General features: G+C 45.2%; 1 long non-coding RNA gene across 1 annotated transcript in view; it reads right to left on the bottom strand.

Moving 5' to 3' along the window:
- Nucleotides 1-11518, bottom strand: part of LOC144767893 (uncharacterized) — a 15399-nt gene extending 3881 nt beyond the window's left edge. Inside the window, exon 1 of the long non-coding RNA XR_013598376.1 lies at nt 11399-11518. This is a non-coding gene — a long non-coding RNA (uncharacterized LOC144767893). The remainder of the gene's footprint in view (nt 1-11398) is intronic.
- Between the last annotated feature and the right edge of the window lie 728 nt (nt 11519-12246).

Raw genomic sequence — 12246 nt, 5'->3', positions numbered from 1 at the left:
TGAGTTTCAAGTGTATGCCAAGATGGTAAGTGGCTCTACTTATTTGCCAAGATGGACCAGTGGCTCTCAGGATATGCCAAGATTAAACAATGAATCTGAGTGTGCACCAAGACTGATCAGTGTGTTCTGGCTCCAGCCAAGAATCAGTGAGGAAAGGAGAGTGTCCCTCAGTGTGTGTGCCAAGGCTGGAAATAAGTCTCAGTTTGATGCAAGACATGTCAGTGACTCTGTGTGGCTCAAGAGACTGGTTAGAGACCCTCGGTGTGTGCCACATCTGGACTGAAACTGTATGTACCAGGTCTGTATTGCATGATCCTTATCCAGCTGCCACTTACAGTCTATATAAGTCTGTCAATGTGTGTAAACTGTTACCACGGAAACACTCAGTTAATGTCAAGGATGACCAGAGAGATTTGGTGTTTCTCAAAGCTGGACAATCTGTGCTGGTGTGCATGTCTGGGCACCACTCCTGAGTATCGCCTCTCAGTGTGTGCCAATCCTGGCCATCGTCGCTCAGTGTGTGCCAATCCTGGCCATCGTCGCTCAGTTTATGCCGCTGTACACCATGCCCTCTCAGTGTGCGTTAATGCTGACCATCGCCTCTCAGTATGTGCCAATACTGGCCATCGTCACTCAGTTTATGCCGCTGTACACCGTGCCCTCAAAGTGTGCGTTATTGCTGACCATCGCCTCTCAGTGTGTGCCAATACTGGCCATCGTCACTCAGTTTATGCCGCTGTACACCATGCCCTCTCAGTGTGCGTTAATGCTGACCATCGCCTCTCAGTGTGTGCCAATACTGGCCATCATCACTCAGTTTATGCCAATGTCCACCATTGCCTCTCAGTGTGTGCCATTGCTGACCACCGATGGTCAGTGTGTGCCAAGAATGAGTTGCTGTCTCATTTTGCATCAAGACTAATCACTGATTGTCAGTGGATGTGTATTAACCCCTTCGGTGTTCATGACGAAATGGTTCCGTCATGAGCACCAGTGCTCCTGTGCTCTTGATGTAACCATTCCATCATGAGGACAGTGGGACAAAATCCTTCTGCTGCAAACAGCTGAGGGATTTCCAACATTTGTTTTGGGCCTCGGGAGGTGGGGAAGAGCTTCCCCAACCTCACGGGGCCCTTCACAGGTTTTCAGTCTAATAACGAGGCGCGCATGGCGCGCTGTCTCATTAGACGGAAAACAAAACTGAAATTTGGTTTCAGTGTGAATGTTTCAGTGCTCGTGGGGCTAGGAGGGAGAAAGGGACAGTAGCCCTCCCAGTTGGCACCCGGGGGAGGGGGGGCGCAGAAAACCCACTAGGCCACAGGAATTAGTTTTTTGGGGGAGTGGGAGCATTGGCATGACCATTCTGGGCAGCCCCTACCCCCAAAAAATTACCACAGTCTTTCTGCCCCCCTGAGAGGCAGATGGGGGCAATAGCCCCTTGTCTGCCCCGTCGGGTGGGTAGAAAGCCCACTAGGCATGAGGGTTAAATGTGTTTTACAATTCTGGGGTGGGGGCTGCCCATAATGGGAATGCCAATGCCCCCACCCCACCAAAAAAGATGCCACTGTATTAATGTCCCACCCAGGAGGCAGATGGGGGCAGTAGCACCTGATCTGCCCCCCGGGGCGGCAGGGAGCCCACGTGGCACCAGCAATTATGCTGGCTTTTTTTAATCGTATTGGTGGGGGCTGCCCAGAATGGGCATCCCAATGTCCCCACCCACCCAAACAAATTAGCAAGTCTTCCTAACCCCTCCTTGGGGGCATATCGGGCAATAGCTCCCGATTTCCCCCCTCCCCAGGGCGGCAGAAAGCCCACTAGGCACAGACTTTTTGCGGAATGTGCCTACCTCTGGATTTTAGGTCCTAGCGCAGCTAGTACCCAAGGAAACGTAGCAAACCTATACATTTTTTAAAACTAGACACCCAGGGAAATCTAGGATGTGGTGACTTGTGTGGCTCTTACTCGGTTCTGTTACCCAGAATCCCTTGCAAACCTCAAACTTTGTAAAAAAAACATTTCTGTGATGGGAAGTTATGGAATTTGCGTGGATCTACAAAATTCCAACCACCAGCGTTGCCAAAGTCTTCCAAGAAAAAAGTACCTCACTTGTGTGGGTCGGCTTAGTGCCAGTGACAGGAAAAGGCCCAAAACGCAACGTGGACACACAACATTTTCATTGTGAAATCGTGCTCTGTTTTTGCAAAGTGCCTAGCTGTAGATTTTGAACCCTAGCTTTGCTGGCACCTAAGGTAACCTGGCAAACCTATACATTTTTGTAAACTAGACACTCAGGGGAATCCAGGATGGGGTGACTTGTTTGGCTCTCCCCAGGTTCTGTTACCTAGAATCCCTTGCAAACCTCAACGTTTGTTAAAAAACACACATTTTCCTCACATTTCTGTGGTGGAAAGTTCTGGAATCTATGTCCCGATCAAAATTATACCTCACTCGCGTAGGCGGGCAAGTACCTGTGACAGGCAAGGTCCCAAAACGTATTGAGGGGCAATCAAAATGACCAATCACAAAACAACCTGGTTTTGAAAGGAGAGTCACCTGGCTTTTTGGACTCGGGCTCGGCGGCCATCTTGGGAAACCTACCAAACGCACACATTTCTGAAAACTAGACACCCAGTGTAGTCCAATGAGGTATGGCTTGTGTGTGCCTCCCAAAGTGTTCATACCCAGAATCCCCTGCAAACCTAATATATAGCTGAAAAAATCACTTTTTTCTCAAATTTCTGTGTGTGAAAGTTCTGGAATCTATGTGGCTCCACAAATTACCTGCCACTCAGCATTCCACCAGGTCTCCCAATAAAAATTATCACTGACTCGCATGGGTGGGTCAGGTACCGTGACAGGCAAGGCCTCAAAATGTATTGTGGAGACATCAAAGTTTACCTATCACAAAACAACCTGGTTCTGCATGGGGGTCACCTGGTTTTTTGGCCCTGTGCTCAGTGGCCATCTTGGAAACCCACCAAGCCCACACATTTCTGAATACTAGACACCCAGGGGAGTCCAGCGAGGGATATATGACGTTATAACGCATACTTTTACAACGCCTACCTTTACAACGAAATTTTTACAACGCAAAAACTATTACAACGCATACATTTACAACGCAATTTTTTACAACGCATATACTTTTACAACGCATACCATTACAACGTAAGTATTGGTAAGTATATAATTATTTTTTTAATGTAATATAAGTAACATTAATATAATGTAATTTATTTTCATTTCATTTAATTAATTTATTTTAATTTTTTTTTTCCCTGTACCCCTGTACCCCAAAAACCCAAAACTGACCCTTAACCCTAAAAATACCCCTTTACCCAAAAAACCAAAACTGACCCTGAACCCTAAAAATACCCCTTTACCCAAAAAAACAAAACTGACCCTGAACCCTAAAAATACCCCTTTACCCAAAAACCCAAAACTGACCCTGAACCCTAAAAATACCCTTTTACCCAAAACTGACCCTGAACCCTAAAAATACCCCTTTACCCAAAAACCCAAAACTGACCCTGAACCCTAAAAATACCCCTTTACCCAAAAACCCAAAACTGACCCTGAACCCTAAAAATACCCCTTTACCCAAAAACTCAAAACTGTCCCTGAACCCTAAAAATACCCCTTTACCCAAAAACCCAAAACTGACCCTGAACCCTAAAAATACCCCTTTACCCAAAATACCAAACATATAACATTTTAAATATAATTATATACTTACCAATACTTACGTTGTAATGGTATGCGTTGTAAAAGTATCTGCGTTGTAAAAACATGCGTTGTAAATGTATGCGTTGTAATAGTTTTTGCATTGTAAAAGTTTCGTTGTAATGGTAGTGCGTTGTAAAAGTTGCGTTGTAAACGTTACATACCGGTTTTTTGGCCCTGTGCTCAGTAGCCATCTTGGAAACCCACCAAGCCCACACATTTCTGAATACTAGACACCCAGGGGAGTCCAGCGAGGAATGGCTTGCGTGGATCCCCCAACGTTTTCCTACCCAGAATGCCCTGCAAACCTCAAATTTATCTGAAAAAAACACATTTTACACATATTTGTGGGTGGAATCACCGTGCCGGCACAAATGTCCTAACCCACAGCGTTTCACTTAGTTTCCCAAGTAAAATGATACATCACTTGTGTGGGTGGGGCCGGACCTGTGACTGGGAAGAGCCCAAAACATAGGGATAAGCGTATAGCACAGAGAATTCTAAGCCCTACAATTTTGTTTTAAATATATTTTTAGCCAATTCTACATTGGACACCCACACATGTGAGGTATCATTTTACTCGGGACACTAAGGAGAGCGCTGTGGGGTATTTGTGTCGGCACAGTGATTCCACACAAAAATTTGTGCTAAATTTGAGGTTTGCAGGGGATTCTGGATATGGAAACTTTGGGAGATCCACGCACGCCATACCTCATTGGACTCCCCAGGGTATCTAGGGCCTTTCTTGCGTCAGTTTTGCGCTTCCGATGCGTCACTTTTTGTGACGCATCGGTGGCGTAAAACATGCCTCCTGTTTCGCACTATTTACAAAGTGACGCATCTAAGCAGATGCGTCACTTTGTAAACCCCTGCGCTACATTATACCTGCGTCAGATATAATGTATGCAGAGGGGGCGTTCCCCCGCAAAAAGCCTCATAATAGTGACGCAGTGAAATCTATGAGATTTCACTGCATCACTTTTAGGACGATGTTGCGTCAAAATCTTGCGCCTGCCTCACAGCAGGCATAAGACTGACGCAGGCCCTTTCACATGGGGCTTTCCCCATGTGAAAGGACGCATTGCTGGAGTTGCGTCACTTTTGTGACACACTCCAGCAATGCGTAACTTTTGCGCTTACAGATACATCAGAAATACTGACGTATCTGTAACTCCTTGCGACATGATGCGTCATACATTAAATATGACGCATTAGGTATGTCGCAAGGAGTGCGCACTGAGAAGTGACGCATCGCTGCTTTCACGCAGCGATGCATCATTTCTCATAAATGAGGTCCCTAGTTTTCAGAAATGTGTGGGTTTGGTAGGTTTCCTTAGATGGCGGCCAAACCCAAAACTGACCCTTAACCCTAAAAATACCCCTTTACCCAAAAAACCAAAACTGACCCTGAACCCTAAAATACCCCTTTACCCAAAAAAACAAAACTGACCCTGAACCCTAAAAATACCCCTTTACCCAAAAACCCAAAACTGACCCTGAACCCTAAAAATACCCCTTTACCCAAAAACCCAAAACTGACCCTGAACCCTAAAAATACCCCTTTACCCAAAAACTCAAAACTGTCCCTGAACCCTAAAAATACCCCTTTACCCAAAAACCCAAAACTGACCCTGAACCCTAAAAATACCCCTTTACCCAAAATACCAAACATATAACATTTTAAATATAATTATATACTTACCAATACTTACGTTGTAATGGTATGCGTTGTAAAAGTATCTGCGTTGTAAAAACATGCGTTGTAAATGTATGCGTTGTAATAGTTTTTGCATTGTAAAAGTTTTGTTGTAATGGTAGTGCGTTGTAAAAGTTGCGTTGTAAACGTTACATACCGGTTTTTTGGCCCTGTGCTCAGTAGCCATCTTGGAAACCCACCAAGCCCACACATTTCTGAATACTAGACACCCAGGGGAGTCCAGCGAGGAATGGCTTGCGTGGATCCCCCAACGTTTTCCTACCCAGAATGCCCTGCAAACCTCAAATTTATCTGAAAAAAACACATTTTACACATATTTGTGGGTGGAATCACCGTGCCGGCACAAATGTCCTAACCCACAGCGTTTCACTTAGTTTCCCAAGTAAAATGATACATCACTTGTGTGGGTGGGGCCGGACCTGTGACTGGGAAGAGCCCAAAACATAGGGATAAGCGTATAGCACAGAGAATTCTAAGCCCTACAATTTTGTTTTAAATATATTTTTAGCCAATTCTACATTGGACACCCACACATGTGAGGTATCATTTTACTCGGGACACTAAGGAGAGCGCTGTGGGGTATTTGTGTCGGCACAGTGATTCCACACAAAAATTTGTGCTAAATTTGAGGTTTGCAGGGGATTCTGGATATGGAAACTTTGGGAGATCCACGCACGCCATACCTCATTGGACTCCCCAGGGTATCTAGGGCCTTTCTTGCGTCAGTTTTGCGCTTCCGATGCGTCACTTTTTGTGACGCATCGGTGGCGTAAAACATGCCTCCTGTTTCGCACTATTTACAAAGTGACGCATCTAAGCAGATGCGTCACTTTGTAAACCCCTGCGCTACATTATACCTGCGTCAGATATAATGTATGCAGAGGGGGCGTTCCCCCGCAAAAAGCCTCATAATAGTGACGCAGTGAAATCTATGAGATTTCACTGCATCACTTTTAGGACGATGTTGCGTCAAAATCTTGCGCCTGCCTCACAGCAGGCATAAGACTGACGCAGGCCCTTTCACATGGGGCTTTCCCCATGTGAAAGGACGCATTGCTGGAGTTGCGTCACTTTTGTGACACACTCCAGCAATGCGTAACTTTTGCGCTTACAGATACATCAGAAATACTGACGTATCTGTAACTCCTTGCGACATGATGCGTCATACATTAAATATGACGCATTAGGTATGTCGCAAGGAGTGCGCACTGAGAAGTGACGCATCGCTGCTTTCACGCAGCGATGCATCATTTCTCATAAATGAGGTCCCTAGTTTTCAGAAATGTGTGGGTTTGGTAGGTTTCCTTAGATGGCGGCGAGCCCGAGACCAAAAAACCAGGTACCCCCCCAAAAGCAGGTAGTTTTGCTGTAGGTGATTTTGAAGTCTCCACAGTACAATTTGGGCCTTTTCCTGTTGCAGCAACTATGCCTCCCCTCACAAGTGAGGTACCATAGTAATCAGGAGAACTTGGGGAACACTGGGTGGTAGGAAATTTGTGTCAGCTGATGATCCTACAACTTTCCCACACAGAAATGTGAAAATAAATTGATTTTTCAACAAAATTTGAGGTTTGCAGGGGATTCTGGGTAGGGAAATGTTGGGAAATCCATGCAAGCCATACCTTACTGAACTCCCCTGGGTGTCTAGTTTTAAGAAATGTGTGGGTTTGGTAGGTTTCCCTAGATGGCCGCCGAGCCCAGGGCAATAAACTCATGGGACCCCCATGCAAATGTGATTGGTAATTTTGATGTCGCTGCAATAGGTTTTGGGCCCTTGCCTGTCGTGGGTACTTGACCCACCCATGCGAGTGAGGCACCATTTTTATCAGGAGACCTGGGGAAACGCTGGGTGGTAAGAAATTTGTGCATCCACACAGATTCCAGAACTTTCCCACACAGAAATTTGAGAACAAAAGTGATTCTTTTCAGCTAAATTTGAGGTTTGCAGGGGATTCTGGGTAGGGAAATGTTGGTGGACGCACACAAGCTATACCTTGCTGGACTCCCCTGGGTGTCTAGTTTTCAGAAATGTGTGGGTTTGGTAGGTTTCCCTAGATGGCCGCCGAGCCCGGGGCTTATAATCTAATGGCACCCCCTTGAAAAACCAGTTTGTTTTGTGAGAGGTAATTTTGATGTTGCCTCAATAGGTTTTTGGCCCTTGCCTGTTGCGTGTACTTAACCCACCCACACAAGTGAGGTACCATTTTTATTTGAAGACTTTGGGGAATTTGGGATGGGTGGAATTTTGAGGATCCACACAGATTCCAGAACTTTCCACCACAGAAATGTGCGGAAAATGTGTTTTTTTGGACACATTTATGAGGTTTGCAAGGGATTCTGGGTAACAGAACCTGGTGAGGGCCAGACAAGTCACCCCATCCTGGATTCCCCTGGGTGTCTTGTTTTAAAAAATATATAGGTTTTCTAGGGTTCCCTATGTGCCGGCAGAGCTAGGGTTCAAAATCTACAGCTAGGCTCTTTGAAAAAACAGGGCCAGTTTTCACTGTGAAAATGTGGTGTGAATTGGGCTGTTTCCTGTCAAGGGCACTACGCCAACCCAAACAAGTGAGGTACCTTTTTTTCTCGGAAGACTTTGGGATTGGATTTTTGTGGATCCAGACAGATTCCGGGGGCCCGATTCACAGAACTAACTTAAGACAAAATCAGTTTAGGAGTCCTAAAGTTAGGAGTCTTAACTTTACTGCTCCTAAACCGAGAAAAATCCTAACTTTAAGACTTTCGGTATTCCCAGAAGGCATTTAGGAGTCCTAAAGTTATCTGATGTGTTCAAAACGAATACTATCAGTAGCTCGTGAGGATTTTCATTGGCATAAGTAGCTCTTGTAAGTGGAAAGACCCCTGATCTACTGTTTCTAAACTCTATATTTTGTTCCAATTTCAGAAATACAAATTTTTCCATGTATATATTTTTCCAAATTAATTGTTATATACCCAGTACATAATAAAAAAAACATTGCAAGACGCTGCTCAGTTATTGGCTCTTGGTTCGTCGGGTTCATAGTGAACCCACAAGTCCTATATATCCCCACAACCAGAAGGGTCCAGCGGGTGTAACGGTATACTGCTTTCAAACAATTGTCATAATTAGAAGAAGTTACAGGTGAAAACGTTGACACAAATGGCAGTTTTTTTCAACTAATTTTCAATGTTTCCTATATTCAACGGTTAGTTTCTATAAAGAAACCTTGAAAGATTTACACAAATGACTCCTTGCTGAATTTATAATTTTGTCTACCTTTCTAAAATGTATAGCTTTCCAGGATCCATTATTGCTTTCAGACCCATTTACACCATTAACTGGAAGGAGGTTGAAAGCACAAAAAAATAGCAAAAGTAGGCGATGTCCCAGAAAAATGTCAAAACTGTGTAAAAAAATGTAGTTTTTTCTGACAAAAGTCTTCTTTTCCTGAAAGCTGGGAGGATGGTGATTTCAGCACCACAACCCCTTTTTTGACACCATTTGCAGGGGAAAAAAAAGATGCTTTCATCTTTATCCCTTTTCCCCATTTTTCCCAAAAACTAAACAAAATTTCATTGTATTTAGGCTAATTTCTGGATCCGCTCCAGGGGAATCCACAAACCCTGGGTACTTTTAGAATCCCCATGATGTTGGAAGAAAAGACGCAAATTTGGCGTGGATACCTTATGTGGTCAAAAAGTTAGAGGGGCCTAAGCGTAAACAACCCCAAATAGCCAAAAAAAAGGCTTAGCTCAGGGTAGGGAAGGCCTAGAAGCGAAGGGGTTAAAATATCAAATATAGAATTATTAACCTGCACAAAATGTCAACTACCAATGTACAGATTGCATGTGCGTTGTGGGGCTCAGCATGCGTCCTAATTATTGGGGTCCTTCTGAGTTTGTTTCAGTATAGGACTTCACACTGGAAGGGTCTGCTTCTACTACAAATCCTATGGATTGCATGTGTGTGGCGGGCTCAGCACACGTCCTAATGACTGGGATCCTTCTGAGTTTAAGTATAGGACTTCACGCTGAAAGGGTCTGCTTCTACTACAAATCCTATGGATTGCATGTGTGTGGCGGGCTCAGCACACGTCCTAATGACTGGGATCCCTCTGAGTTTAAGTATGGGACTCCACACTGGAAGGGTCTGCTTCTACTACAAATCCTATGGATTGCATGTGTGTGGCGGGGCTCAGCACACGTCCTATTGACTGGGATCCTTCTGAGTTTAAGTATAGGACTTCACGCTGAAAGGGTCTGCTTCAGTACAAATCCTATGGATTGCATGTGTGTGGCGGGCTCAGCACACGTCCTAATGACTGGGATCCTTCTGAGTTTAAGTATAGGACTCCACACTGGAAGGGTCTGCTTCTACTACAAATCCTATGGATTGCATGTGTGTGGCGGGCTCAGCACACGTCCTAATGACTGGGATCCCTCTGAGTTTAAGTATAGGACTTCACACTGGAAGGGTCTGCTTCCACCACAAATCCTATGGATTGCATGTGTGTGGCGGGGCTCAGCACACGTCCTAATGACTGGGATCCTCCTGAGTTTCAGTATAGGACTTCACGCTGGAAGGGTCTGCTTCCACTACAAATCCTATGGATTGCATGTGTGTGGTGGGCTCAGCACACGTCCTAATGACTGGGATCCTTCTGAGTTTAAGTATAGGACTTCACACTGGAAGGGTCTGCTTCCAGTACAAATCCTATGGATTGCATGTGTGTGGTGGGCTCAGCACACGTCCTAATGACTGGGATCCTTCTGAGTTTAAGTATAGGACTTCACACTGGAAGGGTCTGCTTCTACTACAAATCCTATGGATTGCATGTGTGTGGTGGGCTCAGCACACGTCCTAATGACTGGGATCCTCCTGAGTTTAAGTAGAAGACTTCACGCTGAAAGGGTCTGCTTCAGTACAAATCCTATGGATTGCATGTGTGTGGCGGGGCTCAGCACACGTCCTATTGACTGGGATCCTTCTGAGTTTAAGTATAGGACTTCACGCTGAAAGGGTCTGCTTCAGTACAAATCCTATGGATTGCATGTGTGTAGCGAGGCTCAGCACACGTCCTAATGACTGGGATCCTTCTGAGTTTAAGTATAGGACTCCACGCTGGAAGGGTCTGCTTCCACTACAAATCCTATGGATTGCACGTGTGTGTCGATGCTCAGCACACGTCCTAATGACTGGGATCCCTCTGAGTTTAAGTATAGGACTTCACACTGGAAGGGTCTTCTTCCATTACAAATCCTATGGATTGCATGTGTGTGGCGGGCTCAGCACACGTCCTAATGATTGGGATCCTTCTGAGTTTAAGTATAGGACTTCACACTGGAAGGGTCTGCTTCAGTACAAATCCTATGGATTGCATGTGTGTGTCGCGGCTCAGCACACGTCCTAATGACTGGGATCCTTCTGAGTTTAAGTATGGGACTTCACGCTGGAAGGGTCTGCTTCCACTACAAATCCTATGGATTGCATGTGTGTTGCGGGGCTCAGCACACGTCCTAATGACTGGGATCCTTCTGAGTTTAAGTATGGGACTCACGCTGGAAGGTTCTGCTTCCAGTACAAATCCTCTATACAGCACAAACACACCTGTGCACCATAGTGCAAATCTATGCACCGTGCAAGGCAGCATAATTAAAGCACCAGAGCAGGCTACGACTGCAGCAGCAGAACAATCGTAGCAGATACAGCTCTGCACTCTTTTTTCCTTCTCCCCTGTGCAACATAGGAGTACATTTGACTGCTGAGTTGCTTGTGATGCAGTTAGGTGTCAGCCCATCAGTTGCCCTGAAAAAACTGCGTACAGACTATAATAATTTTACTCCGGACAGACTGCATAAGACACACTACTAGATAAGAGGGGGGTCTTCAGCTCCCCTGCCAGACTGTATAACACTAACCATTGCCTTCAGGTGACATTTAATCCCCTCTGTCCTGAGACAATGCATCAGAGTTACCTGTATAAGGGGTTGGATTCCTTCTCTGATTCCTTCTCTGATTCCTTCTCTGATTCCTTCTGTGGTCCCTCCTCGATGCCATCGGAGCCCTCACTGATGCTTGGGATACTCAGAGGAGCAGGAAGCAGTGAGCGGTACTTGGGTATGAGTGCATCTCTTGAGCCACTAGGAAGGGATCTATATAACAGATACAGAGGCAGGAAACTCCACTTAGAAAGTGCTGATGATAGTATTCTGTAATCTGTGTGTGGGGGAGATGAATGATGGGGGTGCAGATCCACGTGTCACTGTGCACCATATCTGTGTGTGTATATGTGTGCTTGTGTGTGTCTTTTGCTGGGTTTTTGTGTCCTCTCGGTCACTTGTGTTCTTTGTTCGAGGTTGGTTGTGTAATGAATGGTTGGGTTCCAATGAGAGTCCAACCCAAAGTATCCATGATTTTCCCACGGTCTTCTTGGTTCACGTACTCTTGTCTCTTTCTGTCTCTTGTGGTCCCCATTTCTTTTGGCTCCCTCCAGGAGACATGTATTGTACCGTCGCTTAAGTTGTGTGTATTGAGAAAGAAAGCATCTTCTAGGGACATTTGTTTCAAATGAAGACTCTGCTAAAACATAAGTCAGGGATTTCGAAGCATGAATGGCGCATTTTGCTTTATTTGCTGCTCGTTTTATGGCTCTTGCTTGCTGGTATTGCAAGAATCGGGCAATTATTGGTCGGGTAAGTTTGCAGTGGATGCATTTTGCCGCTGGAGTCTGTGTGCTCTCTGGAACTCTTGAAGTTCATTGAAAATAGTTCTCAGGAGTTTGGGCATTGCGTTCTGCAGGTAGTTATTATGCTCATCTCCCTCT

The sequence above is a fragment of the Lissotriton helveticus genome, chromosome 7 (genome assembly GCF_964261635.1).
Source record: "Lissotriton helveticus chromosome 7, aLisHel1.1, whole genome shotgun sequence".
NCBI lineage: Eukaryota > Metazoa > Chordata > Amphibia > Caudata > Salamandridae > Lissotriton > Lissotriton helveticus.
Note: the sequence above shows the minus strand (reverse complement) of the source record. Positions and strands in the feature narration are given on the sequence as shown.